This window comes from Neolamprologus multifasciatus, chromosome 10 (assembly GCF_963576455.1).
Source record: "Neolamprologus multifasciatus chromosome 10, fNeoMul1.2, whole genome shotgun sequence".
In the NCBI taxonomy this organism is placed as follows: domain Eukaryota; kingdom Metazoa; phylum Chordata; class Actinopteri; order Cichliformes; family Cichlidae; genus Neolamprologus; species Neolamprologus multifasciatus.
In genome coordinates this window covers 24102161-24124567 of record NC_140448.1, presented here as the reverse complement: position 1 = coordinate 24124567, position 22407 = coordinate 24102161, and the positions used below count along the sequence as shown (strand labels likewise).

At 37.7% G+C, this 22407-nt stretch overlaps 1 long non-coding RNA gene across 7 annotated transcripts in view; it reads right to left on the bottom strand.

The window, feature by feature from the left end:
* Positions 1-22407, bottom strand: part of LOC146510284 (uncharacterized) — an 85921-nt gene that overhangs the window by 16035 nt on the left and 47479 nt on the right. For 4 of the 7 annotated variants that reach the window (XR_014876448.1, XR_014876452.1, XR_014876454.1 and 1 more), the window contains exon 1: positions 1-22407. This exon is cut by the window's left edge and continues 6479 nt beyond it; it is cut by the window's right edge. The exons of 2 other annotated variants lie outside the window; for them this stretch is intronic. This is a non-coding gene — a long non-coding RNA (uncharacterized LOC146510284). One more of the 7 variants, XR_014876450.1, reaches the window with a different exon arrangement.

Below are 22407 nucleotides of genomic sequence, written 5' to 3'. Positions count from 1 at the left end.
TTTAACATTTTTCCAGATTTCAGTTATGAGTTTATTTTTAAAAAACAGGATAAAATGTGAAACAAAGTAGCCACTTAATGTAACAGGATATTAATTTGTGACAATAAGCTCAATTTAAATACACAAAAACAACAAAAGGGCTAGAGTTAGAGTAAATCATGTAGAATGAGTTTTAAGGTGAGTTTCATTTATTAAAGTCTATTAATTAGTTGCTAAAATAAAACGACCTGTGCTGAATTTTTGTAACTTTTTCCTTGAGTTTTATATATTTTGAGTTCTATATGATATATGTTTAGATTTACAGCACAGGAGCATTATTACATTCAGTAAGGTTTTGCCTAAGAATTTTTAGTATGCGTGACCGTTATCCCAGACACTCTATGAAAAAGGTGGGGTGAGGACATTACCATATCATTTTGCATGATTTTTGATTAAAAGAAGCATGGATTAAACATGCGAGCCAGTATAGCAAGTGCTCGGTCAATAGCCCGTTGGTAACGTCTTAAAAGAGGAAGTCGAATGATAAGTATTTTAATCAAGTTTGAAAGAACGTCTGTAACATGTCTGAGTGGCCGAACTCTCAAAGTCTTCCTCAAACAAAACTAAATCTATCTTCTTTTCTGTTTTTTTCTCCCCTCTTTTCTCCTCACTCTTCTCCCTCCATTACAAACACCACATAATGATTTTGGGTATCTGGTAGATCAAGCAGGGTTATGCCAGCAGCTGTGTGGTGGTTGCTGGGTTGCCAAACCAAACAGAGGGGGGCTCTCAAAGTCACCTCTGCCCAAACATACACCTAATCCTTCCAGCACCGGCCAGATCACAACTCTCAAAATGCACAAGACAGTTTAAAAATAGAGAAGGAGGACAAAGGTCAAATCTACAGAGGGATTTAAGGCCTTATCATTATCACGGAACAGCAGAGCCGAGCTGCAGCCCTGAGAAAGTGCCTCCGTGTCTACCAGAGCTGGAGGCAGGACGGGAGGCCTGTGCATGACTAACAGCAGGCAGCAGGAGGAGAGACAAAGTAAACGTCCATACTGACCCAAGGCTTTTTTTCTTTCTTTTTTTTTTAAAACCAAGGTTAAAAATCCAACCTGTAATTTTGGGTAATATAATTACAAGTATCTTTACTTCTACTTTGTGTATTTTATAGGGTCAACACTAAAGGCCTACGGCTGCACCTTTAACCTCAAAAGAAGATCCTCAGCAGCTCTAAAGGTCACATTTTTATGTTTGGCCTATCACATGTGCATATACAGCATAGAAACTTCAAGCTCACATGCAGACCTCAAATAAAATAATCATGAAAAGTTTGATAAACATACGTGCCTAAAGGTAACTGTCTATCTACTCTAAAATAAAAAAACTGTCAGAAGGCCTTCCTACTTGAGTGTACATTTAGAGAAAAAGCGTGAGGGCCTGCTTTTAACTCCAGGAAAATCCTTGGACAACATGAATGACAAAAATCAGGTTTTTCCTTACTGATCAAATGGAAAAATGCTGAATCTTAGTAACAAGGAAGCAGATGGCGGTCACGCAGTTGTGTCCTTGTGTGTGAACTTCATGTTATCAGCAATTGTCAGTATGAAGATCACTTCAGGTCTGATGAAAAGCATTTGCACAGGCCATTGAGGAGTGGAGAGAGAAATCCCAGCAACCATATCAAATACAAGCAGTCATTGTGGCTCAAGCACTGGCTCTGGGCTCAGAGGAGGGCTGCAGAGCTGCTGATGGATACACGATGGAAGAACAATAAATGAGCTTTATTGGTTTGTTACGTTTGTGTTTTTAGGAGAATCAGTTCTGTTTTAATATTCATATTAATTTGGGCAAAAACATCATACAAGAAATTCTCTGCATGTAGTTTCAGTACTTTACACTTCAGTAAGTGCATTGTATTTGGAGTACATTCAAATGATGGGGGAAAAAAAGTAGTAAAATACACATTATAAAGTGAAAAGCAACTGAGCTAAGGTTACCTTGCTGCAAACTGAGAGAAAAAACATTTTCTGCATCAATCAGAACCTTTTCCCTCTTGATGACAGTGAAATCCCTCATAGCCCCATTATGGTGAAGCTGCAGCACAACTTTACTCCAACCAGTGGAGGAATTTGATTAAAATTGTCTGGTTTTGTAACTAGTTGGCGAAAGTGACCACAGTGATATTAAATCAAAACCTATTGACATGTACTCATTTTTTTTTTAATGAAATCTCCAAATCTTTGGCACACCAGTCATAATTCTGCAAGGCTTTAGCCACACCATGAGCAGTTAGCAGCTGGTTTATTATCACCTTGTTGTAGCTTAGTGTGTATACATACACTGTATACAAAGTTATTACAGACATGAAAGCACTTAAGCCCACTGAAGGAAAAAGGGTGTTCAGAGGCTTGATAAAAAAAATCTCCGTTATTTCAAGGGGAGTTGAGGGCTTTATTGTTAGCTTTTGGCCACAAAGCTGGAGTCAGAGATGCTTTAAAAGTAAAACTCCAAAGCTGACCTTTAGGCTTCAATCAAAAACAGACCTTTGGTTAAAAATGAAGGAGGAAAGAAGGAGGGGAGAAGAATTTACCGCCCTTTAAGACAAAAAAGAAGCAGAAGAAGAAAGAGACTTGGCTCTGTGTGAGAAAGACATCATGAGGTTTGTTCAGAAACAAAAAGAAGTGACCTGATGGAGATTTAAACCTGCAGCAGAAACCTCAGCAGTTTGATTATTGTCAGTTTTTCATTTTGCACTAATAACTGATCATTTTACTGCATTGTCTAAAAAAAAAGAGAGAGAAAAAGAACGAAAAAAGAAAAGCGTTCATGTCAGCAGTCTTTTTGGTTTAATTACATTTATTTTAACTTCCTGCTCAGCTTTTGAACTAAAACGCCAAACACGTTTAATTTGACATGGCACTAATAAACAGACCACTGGTTAACCCATGCATGCAGTCTACCCACAGATGCTGTTAACTTTTCCATGACAGCCTTTATTGGGAGCCACCACTAAAAGCTGAAAATTATTTTGTGCAAGAAACGGCGATTAGCACGATCCGTGTGCGTCTTCGTTCATTTTAATATCGCGACAAGTGAATTTTCCCTCTTTGAAATAAAAAGCCACGAGCAACGCCAAACGACTAAAAATCTTATGAGCTAATTTGCTCGGAATAAAAATCGGTTTTCCACGGATGATTCAAACAGGCAGACACGCAGAGAAATCTGACGTTAAGTAAACCTCGTTGACATTTCACTCCGCTTGTTAATATTCATTAAAACACGAGCAACAACCTTTAATCAAAAGGAAACGTCGACAAGAGACGCTTTTTATTGAACCAGAGAAGACATCGGGGTTAAAAATACAATTAGGATGACGTTTAGACAAAGTGGAGGAATTTAAGGGGATTAAAGCCAAAATAAAAGTTTTTCTTTTATTAATGAATAAAACAAACAAACTGTGACACACGTTGGCAGATTCAGGCTCAACTAAACGTGATTCATCATAGAAATATAAAAAAGGACATTTACTGTTTCATTTTGTCAGTTACGGTTGAAATATTTTTCAAAAGTCCCTCACCAAATCCAACTGTAACTGTAAATAAGTAAATAAATCGTTTCTTTATAACGGTTTCTTATACCATATTTCTAATCTAAGGAAAACTATCTAAAGGAATTTACAATAATTAAAAATAAAAACATATATAGCGTAAAGTTTATCTGGCCTTAAAAAGTGCCTGCGTGATAAATTTAATTTAATTTAATTATATTTTATTTTATAAAATATGTGGGCATTCGTGTATTTATATTTCTTCCTGAAAAAAAAGGAACTAATGCTTCTTATTTCATACACACTGTTAGAAAATTAGGCTACTTAAACAGTCAGTTTAAATGTCCACCTTCCCTCTCCAATCAAAGAACCGGAAACACAAAAGGTAAGCAAAATAAACAATGCTTGCATCTCTAATCGTATTCTAAAATATTACAAATGAAGGTCCTTATTTACCAGGAGCAGAAAAATACCCCACTTTACGAAAATAATACTGGGAGAACATAATCCCGCACTTCAGTGTTTCTGACCCCCAAAAAGGCAGAAAAGAAGTCCCAGAGTGCACCGCGGAGGATATAAAACGTCACAAGATGAAACCGTTTCGTTGTTTTGGTTCTCACAGAAAGAAGAAGAGAGAGATTATGATCCGAAAACATGAGGCCAGAAGAGCAAGGAAGATAAAAAGAGTGCAAATATCAGAAGTGATCATCTAACAGAAGCCAGAGGAGGCAGCAAATGTCACCTGATCTGATGGACACGGATCGATTTCCAGGCTTTAAACCTCAGTCTCCAGCTGAGGACGCATTATAGACATGAATCATCCCTTGGTGTATGCGTGCGCGCGCGCGTCATCGAATATTTGTCTTCCTGAAAGGAATTCAAGTATCTTAACTCGTGGTCTTAATGCTTGAAATTATTCTTAGGTCACTGCAATAAAGTCTGAAATATGTACGTGGATGCCCGCTCTTTTAATTAGACCCAATATATCTGCTGAGGTATCTATAATTTCAGAACAAATCATGTTGTCTCTTTTTTTTGTAGCCTGTCTGATCTCGAGAACTTTCAAAAACACTTAAACGTGCATTTATTTATTTATTGAGCTAAATCAAATTAAATACATTAGTATGAATGATTTGCAATTTAGTCCGTTTTTATTAGAAATGCATCAAATGCCAAAATATAACATCATTTTTAGTGTTTATAACACCAATGTATATTTTAGTGTAACATCACTGCACCATGCAGTGACATTTATGTAATATTTTCTTAATTTTTTTTATTATTTTAAATCTATTTTCATATACTTATATAAAAAGTGAATTAAAAAAATGTGAAAGCTGCTCTGAACTGACCCGACGTGCAACTCTACTTGTGCTGCAAGTACAATCTTTTATTGTTCAGGCTTTCATAAAAATGCAGACAGCAAGAAATGGCTGTAAATCCTTTTGCTTCAGCAGTGAAAATTACTAGGAAACATGAATTTAAAGGAGATAATGCTAAAAAACAGAACAAAGAAAACCGTTTAAAAACCAAACAGCACAAGGGGTGAAACAAAAACAACAAACAAATAAAAAGAAGAATTTCAATGATGTAATAAGGACTTTAAATTTATACTGAAGTCTCCCACTATGTTAGAGCACAGTCTTTCCTCCAAACAGGCAGACAGAGTGCTTTATAATAGAGTCCTTACTGTCTTATAAACCCTGCCAGGCTGTTCGCTGGGCCAGCAGAGCCATAAGCCCCTCACACACACACACAAAGCTCTGCCTGCCTTCTATAGGAGGCTTGTGCAGCAGATGTGGGGTCAGCGCTGCAGGGCCTTACATAAGGCCTCGACTGAGCCGAGCTGATCTTTTATAGCACTAAAGCCTCAACCTGGATCCTTTAATATTGTTTAATTAGTTTTCAATTAAAGCAATAATTACAAATGAATTCAGTTCAACCAAATAGTCCTAATAAGATTCATTAAAAAAACCCTTAAAGATTAGCAGATGTGTTTGCGGAGATAGGAAAAAGACAATAGACGTGCAAAAAACTTTGCATGCAGAGCGGAAACATGTCATCCGAAGCGTGTTTGTGCATTTTAACTTGATTACCTTTTTTATGTGAGCATATAAAAATTGAATCCTTCACAGCTTTGGAATACCAGGACTGAAAACCTCATGTTTCACTTATGTCAGTACTGGTCCAAACCCTTTTAAGGCCATTATGCAGGTTTTTGTGTGTTTTTCTGTTGCTTTTGTTTTATTTTTGTATTGAATTTGCTGAGCCAAGAAGACATTAAAAAAATGACTATAACATCTTGAAATGTGTTTTTAAATATGTAAACTGCCCCAAACCAATTAATCAAAAAAAAATAAAATAAATACGGAACCCAGCAAAAATGTACACATTGATTAGGTTTTTTTCTCTGACCCCATGGTTGCTAACGAGCCACTGAGTTTACTCATCTTGCTTTTTTGTTGTTTTATGGTCTAAAGTAAAGGATTAGCGTTAGTTAGAAAAGTAACCATGGCAGCATAATTACAAGCAAGTGTTGAATTGTATTGTTTATCCAAAAGTGCACCAGTTTCCAAAACATGTTGCCATTCCTACCTGACTGTTAGTGGCAAGGCGAAGCCTTCAGTGTGTCTGGCTCAGGCGACGGGGCATTTGAGATCACAGCTGCTGCAGAGCCGGGGGGAAGGCACCCAGCTAATGCAGCCAATTAAAGCCTAATCCAGTGATGAAGCATTGTCTCAGGAAGATAACTGAGCTGCTAAGTGGCACTGCTAATGACAAGGGAGAGGTGAAGATCACTGCTGGATAATGCTGAACACCCTGTCTTTATGGAACGCAATCAAATGAAAACAGTGTGATAACGAGAAAACAGAGGAAGAGGTCTGGAGAACACAGCTGGATGCAACTAACAGGAAGCATGAAATCTGACAAATTTGCCAAAATGCGCTTTTTTTTGGGGGGGGGGGGGGGGGGGGAGGTTGGACAAACCTTTCCAGAAAGTGATAATGAAACAACAAAATCTGGCAGCGCACTCAACGACAAACCTAGAAACTGCTTTGTCCTAATAAGACTAAATCTTATTTTGACAAAGGATACTTCACCGTGTCATAGCTGATGTTTTAGGCTGAAATCCTTTCAGTCACAGTTTTGGCTGCCTTAGTTAGGAGTAGGATACAGGTAAACTGGTTTAGTTTCCCAGGCATGACTTGTTTAATTACTAAATAAAAAGTAACATATGTAATTAATTATTTTTGTATATAACACAAGTAAGCTTGTATTATGTGCAAAACCATTACTCGATATCCAAAACAACTCTAAAAGGAGGCCGTGCACATGTGCAATTATGCAGCTAGGAGAGCTGAAGCATGCTCCACTTTTAGTGTAATCTTGCTTCTTTTGTGAGGTAGCTACACAACATTTTCTGCACTACAGCTGCACTCCAGGAAATTAATTGCTCCTGAACCAGTAACACAATTTACAAGAGCGCACAAACACACATGAAGGATCTGAACCATCACGCACAACTTTTTGAAAACTCAGCTACAAAAAAGTACTGCAGAGAAAAGCATACACACTGACCTCCTCCAAAACATCAACACACCACACAGCCCGTACTACTGTGTTAATTCAGCAGGCTTCCTCAGGCTTAAGCCAACATTGTCGTGCAGATTAAAACGTTATGGTGTTTAGATGCAAAAACAAGATTAGCGGCAACTTCATCCACACCTTCTTGCTGGTGCAGAACACACAAGCAGCGTCAGAGAACTCCATTTAGACAATGAGGCTGCCGCAACCAAATATTTGAATGTAATTTTAAGGTAACAGCATGAATGTAGGGCAGAAGCTGTGGTGTGGTAACATGAGCTACTAGCCAACATTAAATGGAAAAAAATATCTTTAAGTTAGATTTAAAATGACTAAATATTGTGTGATGTTTTCATGAATTAGATAAACTGCTACCAATTAAACGTTTGTTGCAGCATAATGGAGAAAAAAAGTCCAGTATTTTATTTCTTTGTCCTCATGCTGAGGCTGAATTCTTAATTCTTAATTCTTGGTTAAACTAAACTTGCTACAGCGCAAAGAACAAAAGACTCTGGAGCCGAAAAAAGGTGGATTTGATCAGCGCTGAACACACAGAAGGCAATGAGGATAAACATATCTATGTAGCTCGTTACGCATTATTCATAATTACAATTTTACCTTAACTTAGTTAATTTAGAAAAAGACGTCCGAGCCTCTGAAAAACATGCATTTCAATCTACAAAGGCAGCTGGGTAACTTAGATGTTTAGAGTACAAAACATTTTAAAATAATATTTCAGCCATACCTTCTAAAATATGAAACAATCCTGCACAGATTAACTGCATTGCTACTGTAATTGCAGTAAATCACAAATTTTTGCACAAATACGAAACATACATCTGAAGTTTTCTGCTCTCCTCTCTCCGTGTCTGTTTTCTTTTATTTCTGGGGGGTTTTCACATTTCATTTGTCTGCACACAGAGAATATCCATGTACAGTTTATCTGATGACGTTATGCTTGAGTAGGTAGTATTGTGCATGGTTTTTATAGTTGCTACATACAAAAGTTCATATGTTCCTTTAATATTTAAGTAAACTTATTACGTTTACTTAACTTTCAACCCAACTTAATAAAATCTAATAAAGTATATTGCCAATTAACTGCCTAAAGAGTGAGATCTGGAAAAATTTATGTTTGATGTGATTTAGATTCTTGATCTCATCCCTTTGTTAACTGTTTCAGGTTGTTGTGTCCTTCCCGCTGTTTCCTACCCGAGGGGGTTAATCCTGCTTCCTGAGTACTTGTATATACATGTGTGTTTTTACAGAAATACATCTACTGTGTCAACTTTCTCTCTGTGTGTTGTTGGCAATCTGTTTAAGAACTAATATTTTAACCTGCAGAGAGAAACACCCCAACCCACTCAAAAAAATGAGTGGATTCTCCCTTTAAACATGTAACACAAGCTCAGTAATCAGCCCTCCAAGTGCTTACAGGCGTAGCACTGTACAATCAACTGAAATTTGTAGGAACGGAAAGCCCTGGCAGGGCCCAAGCACCTGAGATCATGTCTGTTTTATTGGGGGATAAATGTTGCCATTGACATTGTGGAGGGGGGAAAACTGAGCGTGGTCGCACAACTCTAATTGGCTGTATTAACATCATCATTGCTGAATGCCCGCTCCTCCCACTCTGGCTCCAATTCCTGAAATTTCATTGGTTAAATCAGCATTCCAGTGCAATTTACAAGCTACCTCAGGGATATTTTTTTCCCCTCTCCCTCCTTTACTAGTTTTTTTTTTCTTCTTCTCTCTGCCAGGGCCTAACAAGCGTCATTGTGTGCATGCATGCATGCATGTCTTTGTGTCCTGTGTTAGCTCTAACTGTTTGCTAAATACAAAGAGGCTTAAAGCAGTGGAAGATTTGAGTGCAACCAAGCCCACTGCGCAAAGTGTCGTTGGAGTGACGTCTTTATAAGTCATTTTTGGACGTACAGTTTTGGTCCACTGAAGGGGTTCTTTTGCAACGCCAGGCGACGTCTTTTTTTCGATGTCTATTATACTTCTAGTGTTGATGTCCATAGGACCTCCGTGTACGGGCTATTTATAGTCCAAATGTGGTTGTTGTGGACATCTTTTCAAGGTTAAACTTTTTATACTGCTTCCACATGTATAGGCTCTGAAGTCCCCGGTTTCCAGAGGGTGGAGATCATGTTTTCTGTGCAGAAACAGTTTAGTTTGAAGGAATCTCAAAGGTGGTGTGAGCTCTCGACTTAAAACAAAAGTGAGCAGCTGCACAGGGGATTTGGAGCAGAAATGTCCTGAGCTTCGCACAGACAGTTTGCAAAATGTGCACATCAACAAAGACTGTCGAGCAGATAGTCCAGTTCTTACATAGCCACTTGCACAAACTTCTCACACTCACTTCCTCTTACACAGCTCTTCACAATAAAACAGGATACCAACCTCACTAAAACAAAAACAAACATATATATTGCAAATGTTATGTTAAACTTATTAAACACATTGTACTCCTTTTAACACGAATTCCCAATTTTTTCTACATACTTTAACCATTATTATTTGACATTTAACATGGATTTCAATGTTTTTAATATTTCATAAAATCTTAATAAATGTCAGTTTTAATCTGATTACACGCACATAAGTCTAATAATTAAAATAAATACACCAGTTAAAGAAAAACAGGAAATTTTAAAATAGCAAAAAAAAACAACAACCCCACATGTACTGAATAAATCAACAGGCTAACACATAATAAATCATGTTTGTTTATAAATAATCCATATTTATATCTATCATATTGATTACAACAATGTTGTCGTTTGTAAATTTAAAAAAAAAAAAATTGTTAATCATGTAAACTCCCTGCATCACAGACGTCCACATGCCATCCAAAGTTTAAATATTGAACATCATATTTATGTCCAGGTTGGGTCATAGTTGTACGTCCAAATTGTGGACCTAGATTGGACGCCGTACAGATGGACTGACAGGCCCAATATAGACATGAGTTCTAAATCTATCCGACGTCCAATGTTTAGTAAGAGGGCTGGAAAAGTAGCACTTGTGATCAGATTTTAAAAAAAGAAATAAAGAAGCAAACTAATGAATTATAAATCAACAGAACAGCCTTTTTCAGATGTGAACTGCATGTAGTTTAGCATGATGAAGTGAGGAAGCAGACGTTTATCACAGCTCTATGAATAAGAGTCTTCATAGATTTGAAAAGTGAGCATTTTCCAAATTAAGAATTTATATTAACATAATATTAAGATTTTTTAAAAAAAATGAAAGAAAAGAAAAACCAGAAAGCCAAATTATTTGTGGCAAATGTGGGGGAGAAAAATGTCAATAAATTATTGTTCCTTTGTCAATATTGAGCAAACTAGATACAATTACAATTTGTTATACAGCACTATGATATTTGTGACAATCAAAATATTATGTTTACACAGCACAGTGCTACCAAAAGGATTCATCACAGTTGTTACGCTCTGCGTTGCTGTTATCCATAGATACATTTCAGAATTACCACAGTATTATAAATCAATAGTATGCAATTAACAGGGATTTGTACAAATAATCAAAAAATGCTTTATTTTTTTTATCATAAATTAGCTAACAGAGGAAAGGTTTTTTTCAGATCTTAGAGGTTTGTTATTTGTCACATTTTCCCCCATACAATCTGTGGTTATTTGTTGTTCTGTGGTTGCGGATGATCCCATTGAAAGGCTAATCTTGGAGATGCTGGCACCTTATGGCACTTTATATGACAGAGTTGTCAATGTAGGCTTATTTATAATGGATGTGTAATGACAGCCGGTTGGTAAGTAGGCTTTACAGAGCAACGTGGCTGCCATTTTAGCATATTCAAAGTTTTGCGTAGTGATCTCCTTATGGTAAAGTCCAGCACAGATGAAAACCTGAGCGGGTTAGCGGGCAAACAGGTACAAAAGCAGAACAACCCATCAACAGACTAAGACAGACAGAAACCGTCCACCCAGCTCCCAGTGAATGCTGACAGTTCACAAATGTGCAGACACACCTCGTTAGATCTCCGTTGGTGTTCATTTGCGCAACTCTCCACCTACGCAGTGAGGAGGATTATGGGAATTCGATCGAGTGCGTAGCCCCGCTGTATGTGCAGGCTGAGTATGGACTGGGTGATGAGCAGAAATCTAACGAACAATGGGTCTGTTCATGGGCATTTTTTGTAACTGATTATTATGCAGCATACAGGATATTAGCTCATCCCCAACACCGACCACTAATTTATTAACACCAGGCTGACTTCTGTATTCTCAGCAGCAGGCTCCAAAGAGATAAAAGGTCCCACATGAGTATTCAATGTTTCTGCTTGTTCTATATATTTTTCTTCCTAAACCTAACCCAGTCGCAGTAGACAGCATAAAGTAGACGGGCATGTGTCTGCAGAGCAATGCAAAACTCTTTAGTAATAAAGTATTTCCAACATGTTACTAACGCAGTAGCATGCTGGAGCCTTTGCCTCCGTTCCTCTCTCACTAACTAACACCTACTCTCTCACATAGTAACATGAAAGATCAAGAAGCTTTGTGGGTCCTCTGTTTCATCCAAACCATCTCTAATCCCTGCGCAGGGATTGATCTCGTAAGGGGTAGGGGGGTGGGGGTGGGGGAGAGATCTTGTGGGTGATGGCTTCCCTCAGGTGCACTGAGGGAGCAAAGGCCTAATTGGGACCTTTAAAGCTAGTCAGTCCAGGATGACAGCTATTCTTTGGAAATCTGTCATAACATATTTAAGTTTAATTTGGGTCCAATTATGTGAGTTTCCTCTTGGAATTATTTTATCAACATTATTTAATATCTCATAAAATCGCTAGTCTTCGCGTAATCCTGACGACAGGCAGACAGATAAATGGCACCGCAAACATTCAACCGCCTCCGCTCTCGTCTTAGAGGTTGGATTGCAAAAGGACGGTTTTACAGCACACACCAGATCAAATCTTATATTGTAATATTCCAGATGTCCAAATCATGTTTTCCATACTTCATCTTGAATTCAGGAATTGATCTGATTGAAGTGGAATCAGATCATTCTGGATCAGCTTGCATGTACATAGTTCATGTTTAAGATTATATAGGTTTTGTATAAAAACCAGTTACATCCTAAGCAGCTATCTACATGAGATATAGAAACGATAAAACGGACAGTGAGACATCTGTTGACGTGTCTAAGGGGTTGTTAGTTTTTTCAAGGCAGCTGCACAAAGTGAAAGCTTATTGTGTGCGGGTTCTGTGTCTTTATTGGGAACTGGCAAAATAAAGATGTTTTTGTCAGTGCTAAAGTAAACACAGTTGGGTGATAAACATTGATGTTTGATCCAGAATCAAAATCTCGGGTTTTGGCAGTGTGACTAGAAATTGTAAACCAAAAAAGAAAAAGGAAGTGAAGGAAATGATAGCCACATGAAAGACAAACAAGAGAGAGCCAGTAAAGCTATAAAGATATAGAAAGTAAACTGAAAAATAATCTTGGTGTATTAACCACATTAAAAAATAGTTCAAGTCATTATATGTTGTATGAATTATGAGGAAGTAATGCTCATCGTGGTACAGTCCTGATTTCATAAGCTGCTGCTGTGTGTGTGACAGATGGTTCTCGGTGTGACGACTGTCGGGATGACTCAGCATTCATCCATTAAAGGATTAGATATTCTGCAGATCAAAGCTTCAGCAGAAAAGCTCGTCTGCTCCAGTACGTCGCCTTTCTTGCCTCATTGTTTTACGATGCATTCGAAATAAAGCTAATCCAGCTCAATTACCCAAACAATATAAAACAAGAAGTACACTAACAACGCTGTAAATTATTCTCTTGTACAAATTACCTTCATATACTAATTTATAATCATGTTGCTACAGGAAATGTATCTTGGGATAAATGTAATCATCACTGAACTTCAGGATCTTCATTTGTCGACTAAATAAATAAATATTTGTGACAAATGTGAAGGTTTTTGCAATAAATTATCATGTGCTACTGCCAGATTCCTGCATGCATGTCACTGACATGAATTTTATTTTACAACAACTTTACTACAACTATTTTTATCACTTCCCATCCTCCTAAGTGTTCATATGTGGAATTAACCAGCAGGGACGTAAAGTGTTTCAGCCCATACTGTTCAGTACCCGACTCTTCTGATATGAAGCCATAATAGCTACGACATATCAATCCCTGAAAACATGGCATCTCGATGGGAGCATATGTTTCATAGAATTTTTAGTTTTCCACTTTGCCTCAGTCCTTTGTAGATGAGCTTTGGTCCAGAGAAGACCATCTCACGTTCCCTTTTCAGGGTCATATGGTTGTCATAAGATGAGAGGAGGGGTATATCCTGGACAGGTCACAAGTCCATTACATGGCTAACACAGAGACACAGACAACCACATTCAGAGCTCACATGCATGTCTTTAGAACAGACAGGGGCACGCAGAGAACATCAACACACTGTAAGAACAAAGCAGGCCCCACCTTGTTAACATACGTCCATTTTTTCTAAAAGCTGGTAAAAATGCTGATTGGCTTAGTCAGAAAATATTGTGCGGCACATTGTGACTGAAGAGAAAACCATGTAAAGTCGTTGGTTGGTCTATTAGTCAGATCAAATGATGTACACAGTTTTTATTTGCGAGGGTGTGAAAAATCATCCCATTGTAGCAAATGTTAAAGGTTTGGCTGTGGAGTAACTCACATGTTCATCAGCAAGGACTATACTTCATGAACAAGTATGCATAATTTGGAGATGCTAGTGGTTTAAACCAAACAACAGTATTTTTGTGTTTTTCATACCATGGGAAAAAGAATGGATTAAGGCGTTTATACTGTACACTCTGGTTTAAACTTTTTAAAATTTGTTCTCTCTACTATATCTGTACCTAGTAGCTACACGTATGCTAAAGTAAAAGTGGTGACATGAGGCATGAGCTACGTATCCTATATGTTGAAATTGGACAGCAGTGTGAGGAAAGAGAGGAGAGAAGGGGTGGGTATGGTGCTCAGGATAAAAATCAGGTAACAGGGAGTGAAGGGAGTGTAAGGGTGAGTCAATGAGATGATACAAGGGAGGAAGGACGGGACAGGGAAGTCTATAATCGGTTGCCTGGAGAGGATTAACCTGTCTGCCTCAAGCCTCTCCCTTCTGCTTTAAACAATATACCAAATACCTGGGTTACAATGGCAACTACCCTCTTTGCCTTTAACCCATAATAAAAATGATTAATTAGGCATGAGACTCCCAGTAAGGGAATTGTATTGTCTGCCTGTCCAGGTAAGCGGAACACAAGTTACTGTACGCTACATTAGCCTCTGCGTTTCCTGACTCCTTCACCACAAACACTATAATTAAAAGGCAGGGAAGGGCATTCCCTTCCTTTAATCTTTGGATTTAATTTTGATTGACGCTTTGAGACTTCATACCCCACACACAGCAGACATGTACACATTTCACCGCGCACACACTCCCAACCTCAGATGTAGCCGCGAGGCAAGCAGCTACTAGTTTGTGTGAGAAACCAGAGGCCGCTAGACACACAGAAACACAGACAAACACTCCTATGAAAAGATGAGAGCACACTTGCGATGTTCCCACCATGCCGCTGTATGACAACACACAATAGGACAGGAAATAACACCGAGAATACACACACCTTCATCCTGCATTCTGACTGAACAAACACTTGATTGAAAATAGTAAGATTAATGGATAAATGCTTTGCTCAATAGCAACAGTGCAATGTCTGACAATTACGTATGAGAACAAAGACTCCTTTGACAGACAGTGTAATTGTGTAATTGCAGATCTGGGCTGTGGATGCTTGCTTTATCTGATTATTCATCTTACAACAATTGTTCAAATGTAATAATAAACAATGTTATGATGGTCTGATTAACTTGGCGGATGATTGATTACCTACTTTATACTTTTTTTTCTACCTTCAAAGCAATTGTACAATTCTGTGTTAAAATGTTGCCAGTTGAAACACTGAAACAACCAAAATAGAGATTTCTTTGCCAGGTTTGTTGTCTAGTTTTCCCTGAAATTATGTTATTAGAACTTTCCAGTGCCGTAATTCTTTTACACTATGAGTAAAGTTTCATGTAAAAATTTTTTTTTTTTTTTTTGCAGCACTACAGGAAGTACATTAGCTCCTCTATTGCAAGAAATGGGAAGAGCAAAAGCTACACAGTGGCGATTGACAACAACCCACCCATGAACTTCATGACTGATGTTGGATCAACTAAAGAGGCTGCTGATGATCCATGAAAGTCAGGCTTACCAAGATGAGTCCTAGTCATAACTTATAGTAACTCTCTTTTCTTTCTCGTAAAGTGTTTTACGCACCTGTGCTGAAGGAGTAAGCAAAAAAAATAGCAGATTAGCAGATAAGAAATCCTCCAGAAGCAAAGCGACAAAAATATAAATCAAAACAATGATTAAGGTTATGGTTCTTTTGCTGATAACATTTCACTGATTCTCACTGATTGAAATCTATATAAAAAATTGTAAAACAACAACAAACACAGAGCCTTCACTTCCCAAAACACATTATGAATCATATATTCATTCAAATCCATTATTAGAAAACATTGGCACAGTTTATAGACCAAGATGAGAGTCAAAAAACAAAAAACCCCAAAACATATTAGTAGATATTCAGTGCATTTTGTAAGACATGTTTTTAAATGCTGCGACTCTTGCCATGTCCTCAACCCATTCTTGTATTGAGAGTACTCTATAGCACTTTCCTCTTATCAAAAGACTCAATCTGCCTATCATGAAGCTCGTTTTTTTTCTCAGGACTAAATACTGAAATTGTGTCATCTATAATTGTGTCTCACTGTAAAATTTAAATGGTAATATATCAATAATATACCAATCTTTAATGGTATATTATGCAAGTTTGTTTGTTATGACTCTATGTATTCATGTACAAAAGTAGATACACAAAAGTTAGTGTGCACTGTATCTTTTCTATGTTCCTGTTGTAACAAATTTAATTACACTCTTTGTGTGATTTTGCATTTCTCCAACTAAATCACTTTAAATGACAGGGTCGCATTGTGAAAGATATGTCAGTTATATTCATACGTGTCAAGAAACTCATACACTTTTTCAATACACATCCGTGTATATAAATCACACAAAGAAAAGAGAATATTGTAGGTTTTGTCATCTCAGTCCCATTTTGCTTTCTTTCTCTCTTTGTTATTCATCTCGGCATTTCACAGAAAAAAAATCTGTACCCACAAACACTTAAAGTTCTCCAGGAAAAAATAGAATCAAATAAAAATGTTCGTGGCCGATACCCAGTGATGACTGTTACAGCTGAAACCCACACGCGGCAGAGCCACATACCCTCATTAAAGACCCAGGGATTAATTTTTTTAAACATCATGTCCTTAAACGTCCTTCTCACCAACTTTCTGAAGAGGAGTCTCTCGAACCACTTATGGGCAAGTCTGGACATACTCACGATGTGTTGCCAAAAAAACTTTAAATCATACCAAACATTAAACACTCATGGAGATTAAAAATGAATTTTTTTGGTCAGTATTCTTAATATTTTGAAATGGCACAACTCCACAATAAAAAAGAAATCAAGTTATTATTTATAAGGTAAAAAAAAAATGTTTGTTTCCGTTTTCTAATGGAAACTTTCTTGATGTCGTCATAGAAAAATTAGGGATGTTCATGGCAACTAATTTGCAAATGGTAAATTTAACAGTAGTTAAATGAGAAAAATAAAAATCAGACAAGTCAGCCACTCTAAAAATTTTAAATCCTAATTTAATCAATCAATCTATCTATTTAATATTTTTATAACATATTTTTTTCAGTGTGTAGGAAGTTGTATGAAACTCTTAATCAAATCATGTTTTCAATTTTAAACTTTACATTGTATATAATAACATAATATCATTATATAATATATAATTGTATATAATGATACACAATGTCAGTCATTTGTAGAGTTTGGCTAACCTTAGCTAGAGTCCACATCGCAGTGCTGAATGTGATTAGATTCAGTTTCAGATAGTCAAGTTTATTCTAATGAAGCCAACAGACAGCCACTGTTTTTTATTAATATTAATTTTCAACATTGTTTGTTGTTTATCGTTCCATTCAGGGATACAGCACAGCTATCTGTCAAGGCTGCAACACCGAGTAGTAGTAGGTGGCATTATAACATCTTTGAACCAGTGGCTGCCTTTGCATATTCATAAAATAATAATAATAATAATTTATACTTTATTGATCCCCGTGGGGAAATTCCTCTCTGCATTTAACTCATTCACTCAGTGAAGCAGTGGGCAGCCACTGGCCGCCCAGGGAGCAGTGTATAGGGATGGTACCTTGCTCAGGGGTACCTCAGGGTAGCCGTTCAGTGGATTTGAACCCCTGACCTTCCGATCATGGGGCCACCACTCTACCTACAGTAAGAAATTTAACCAACTGGGGGTGTTTTCAGTTTTTCTAGCTCTAGACTAAGAAAAAAACATTGTATTGTGAATGCACAATAAAGTTACACCATCTACTAAGAAAGAATAAGATTTATATATTAAAAATGAAACAAAAGGGTATGTTTTTTAACTTTGTTTTTTTAGATTTTGTTATGGAGAACGTTAAATTTAAGTCTTTTCTTAATTTTTCCATGTTTGTTTTAATATTCAAAGAATAAAGACAGATCTATAAATGTAATTTTCACCTTTTTTAATTATTGGCTATAATTACATTAACATTTTACTCATCAGGTTGATTTCTAAGGTTTAAAGAAAACCAGCTAACATCATATTCATTCCCACAGGGCAAGAACCACAAGCAGCCAGATGAGCATCAACCAACCAACCAATCATCTTAAGTTAAGAGAAACATAGCAGGAGTACGACAAACAGTCGAATGGCTTAGCAAAAAGAAAGGAGAGGGAAAAAAAAGAAGAAAAGACCATCAATCAAGTTGTCAGCTTGCCAACATACCAATCAAACAGCCATCCACTGAGGAGGCAACCATACCAGGCAACCACGCCTTGGGGTTTAGCACTGTGTGGCCTTCCACCACACATATTTGTATATTTCTCTGCCACATGGGATATTCAAAAGACAGAGATTAATTACACGCAGCAGGGAGAGATTATGTCTTGTTTACCCCAGAAAAATGCCGTCTGTACAGTGCCAAGCCAAGCCCAAAAAAGCAGACCTGTGACTGTACAGGGCTACCTGCTCGGGAGCACTTAAACCTATGCCACCCACATCCTGTCTGCGTTACGCAGGTGCAGTCGTACTTTGTTCAACAAATAAGAGCGATACAAGAAACTGTCAGTGTCTGGAATTTGAATTTATTGTACAATTAGACTACAGCTATGAAGCCACCTGAAATGACATATAAATGGGCTGAAGAGGGCAAAGAAAAGTGGACTCTAACTGAACAGAGTGGAGCAGAACTACTTACTGTTGCTTAGATATTTATACCAATCATTTCCCAATGCGGGACAATAAGAAGTCTGGACAGCGACATCAGAAGTTATCCTCTAACACACCAGCTTCTACACAATCTCTCTGGCACACTGAGTGATATATCAGCTATTGTTTATCTACATGCTGTCAGATCGTAATCAGTTTATTACAACCATCTAACATGACCATGTTCTGCTCTGACTTTTGCTGACTTTAGACATAACCACCAAGCTCAAACAGAGAAAATAAACACATCCCCTGTGATCAGCCATGCTTGGTTAACATCACTGACAATAAGATGTATTTCATACAGTCATAAAATAGTTGTGTCACGCTGCAGTTTCAGAACCCAACGAAGCATGGGCATGCCGCCTTTTGATGTAATGCTCTTCTGCTCTGTCAGCAGATGTGTTAGGAGAGGTGTTGCTGGCACGGTTGCCGTTCTGATGAACAGCTAATTGTGTCAAGTGTCTCGCGTGTTATGTTTGGTTTCATATTTTATCTCTGTGAGGTCTGACTATGAAGACAGCAAGGTGTGCAAGTCTTTATCAGGGCTTGTGATCCGGCATTAAACACACAGCTCAAGAATCTAGCATGCCTAATATAAATCATCATGGAAATGGATGGAGGTAAATAGCAGTCGATGCATCATAGGAAAGGATATTTGGAGAGTTTTAAACAGCAATTTTCATCTTATAAGTCTTCTCTTCCAGGAAAAAAATCCTCTGTCCTGATTTCTTTTTTTTTTTTTTTGTATACACTTAAATCTTTTAGATCACCAACCAAATTGTAATGATAACCCAAGTTATCATAAAAAATAACATTTTTAAATGAAGATTGTCCCAAGTGAGTTTGAGCTTCAGGACACAAACTGATGTTTGGACATTTTCCTTCAGGACTTTCTGTTAGAGAGCAGAATTCATGCTTCCATTAATTACAGCAAGTAAGCAGCAAAGTAGCTCCAGGCCATCACACTATTACCACCATGTTTGACGGCTGGTATGATGCTCTTTTTGAGAGATGCTGTGTTAATTTTATGCCAGATGTTTTGGGACTCAAACCTTCCAAAAAGTTCAACTTCTGTTTCATCAATCCAAAGATTGTTTTCCCAAAAGTCTTTGAAATCATAAAAATGTTTTTTTTCTGACAAATATGAAACAAGCCTCCGTGGGGGATTTTGTGTGGTTTTTGCTGTGGAATTCTCCCATTGATTTTTGCCCAGTCTATTCTAATCATGCACACTGACATTAACTGAGGCAAGTGCAACCTGCAGGCCTCACTTCTGTATAATGGCTCTCACTGTGGTTTGCTGGAGTCCCAAAGCCTTAGAAATGGCTTTGTAACCATTTCCAGACTGACAGATGTCAGTGACTTTGTTTCTCATTAAAAACAGACATGATGTGTTGTTTATTTAAATCTTTTAGCCTAGTTCATGTTGTCAGAGAGGTGACTTCTTGATTCAACAGGTCTGACAGTAATCAGACCTAGGTGTGGCTAGTGAACTTGAAAAAAATAATTGGTTACTCCCAGTTACTTCATAACTTAGCGAGGAGAGGGGCAATTACTTTTTCACATAAGGCCAGGGAGGCTTGCATAGCTTTAAAAACTGCATTTTCTAATTACTCAGGTTATCTTTGCCACAGATAAATTAACATTGCTCTGATTTTCTGAAACATGTAAGTGTGACAAATATGCAAAAAAAAAATGTCCAAATGGATTTTACCCTCAATATTTATTAGTTACTACTATTAAATATAGAACTTGGGTATTACATACTACAGTGCCTGCTGTTTCTTTGCTTGATGCACTTGCCTGGATGTTTGGTCTTCTTTTCCAGAGTGATGAAAAAACCCTTTGTGTTTGAGGTGTTTTGTCAGTTGCTACTTCTGCTCGTAATACTAATACTTGATTCATGGCTATGTAAATTAATTATGTACGCCTGATTTGGTAGAGAACTGGGTCATTGTAGATACAAGAGCTCATTAAATATTAAATGATAAGATCTACAAACGCAACGTTAGTAATACCTGTTAGCCTTTCCCCTAGTTCCTCCTTGAGGCCATGCCCTGTTTGATGTTCTGGATGAGAGATAGTATTTGTTAATGCTGCCACTGGCAGAGACCCACCAGGTCAGCAGTGCCTCAATTTGGGTCATGTCAGGCTGCCTGTGGGTGGCAAACATTACCTTAGAAATACTCAGATATGGAAGGAGAAGCTGTGGAAAAAAGGACAGAGGTGTGCTCTTTTCTGTGTGTTTGAGTTGTGTTTGTACAATTATGGCCAAAAGTTTACATGTATTCATCACGGGTGTGAATGTCATGGTACGTTTGAACTTTTAAAGGTTTCTTTAAGCTGTTCTTTTTCCAGGGTGAATTTATTTTACAGCATACATTTTAATGACTTCAAAAATAAGTATTGGGTGCACAAGTTTAAATGTACTTACATTTTTTTCTAATACACAGAGGGTCAAATGTGTACAAATACATACATAATACTATACTGTATATTACCATACTATTACCATACTATAACTGCTTATATTTTGAGTTATACTGAATAAAATAATGAAACTGTACTAAACCAAATCAGTAAAACCTTTAATAAATCAGGATAAACACATCACTATGGTTTCAGAACGTAAAAAGAAATATCCTGTGCAATTATTAAAATACTGCATTCAAGCCCAAATTCACTGCACTGCAATTATAGGTTTTTGAATTTGATATCATGCAGGCATAATTGGTCTTTCTCTTTATAATACTTGGTGCAATTTGTAAAGTCAGACAAATACACACAAGTGAAGCATGATGAATAACTTCACCTGCTGTGGCCTTGTTTGCCGCCTCGTTCTTTACAGTGCAGCTAATCCACAGATCCACTAGAGATCCCTTTATGCATTCTCCATGAGTGGAGGTCTGCAGCTTTGAGCATAGGCAGCCTAACTGCCCCCCGTGAGACCTGCATTAGCAAGGGAGCCTGAGCTTGTCAATTACCCCCAGGAGTCACTAAACCCAAGCACATCGATGCTCTAACACAGACCTGCACGCAGCCGTTTTTTCATGTTAGGTAGAGGAGAGGTGGCATCATGGATATGTATGACATGTACATACACACAATCACACACCCAGACAGCTGTGATTTCCCCAGGTAGCCTATCTAAGCCTGCAGAGAGAGGACTTGTCAGAGGCCTTGTTTAACAAAGATGTCAAAATGAGTGCCGTGCGGTGCAGGTGATGGGGGGTGAATTTGATTTTGACAGAGATGTTTCATCCTGTACTGCTTTGATTGACAAGCAGACAAGCTCACAGTTTAACCCAGCACACTGACAGAGCACCTCCTGAATGATCAAGTGGTAACACAACTCAATTTAAGCAGCTGTTCACATTCAAGAGGTTTTGTGGGGTCAAAAAGGGTTTTGCATTTGAATCGACCACAATTTTTGGTGTGTGCGTGTGCGAGAAAGACCGGTACATATGCTGGGCAATTTCAGCTAAGCTAGCAAATGAAAGAATGGACATATCGGCCAGTCTAACAGTTTGGTTAAGACTAGAATATCTCAGAGCAACTGGATAAATTTGCTTTAAATTTTGCACATATATTCAAAGTCTTATATTCAGTGTGAACATGCTGACTTTTCTGTACTGCCAAGAGCAGTAGATCAAATGGCTCACTTATCCTAAGAAATAAATCCAAATCTCTGGATCCATCAATTCTGCATCATTTGCCAAACAGCAGCAGGGTTGGCATTATCTTTTCATATGGTGCAGGCTGTGTACAGACACCTTTCCTGACTGAAAACGTATTGCCTCGCAGTCTTGGGCTGACGAGTTTGT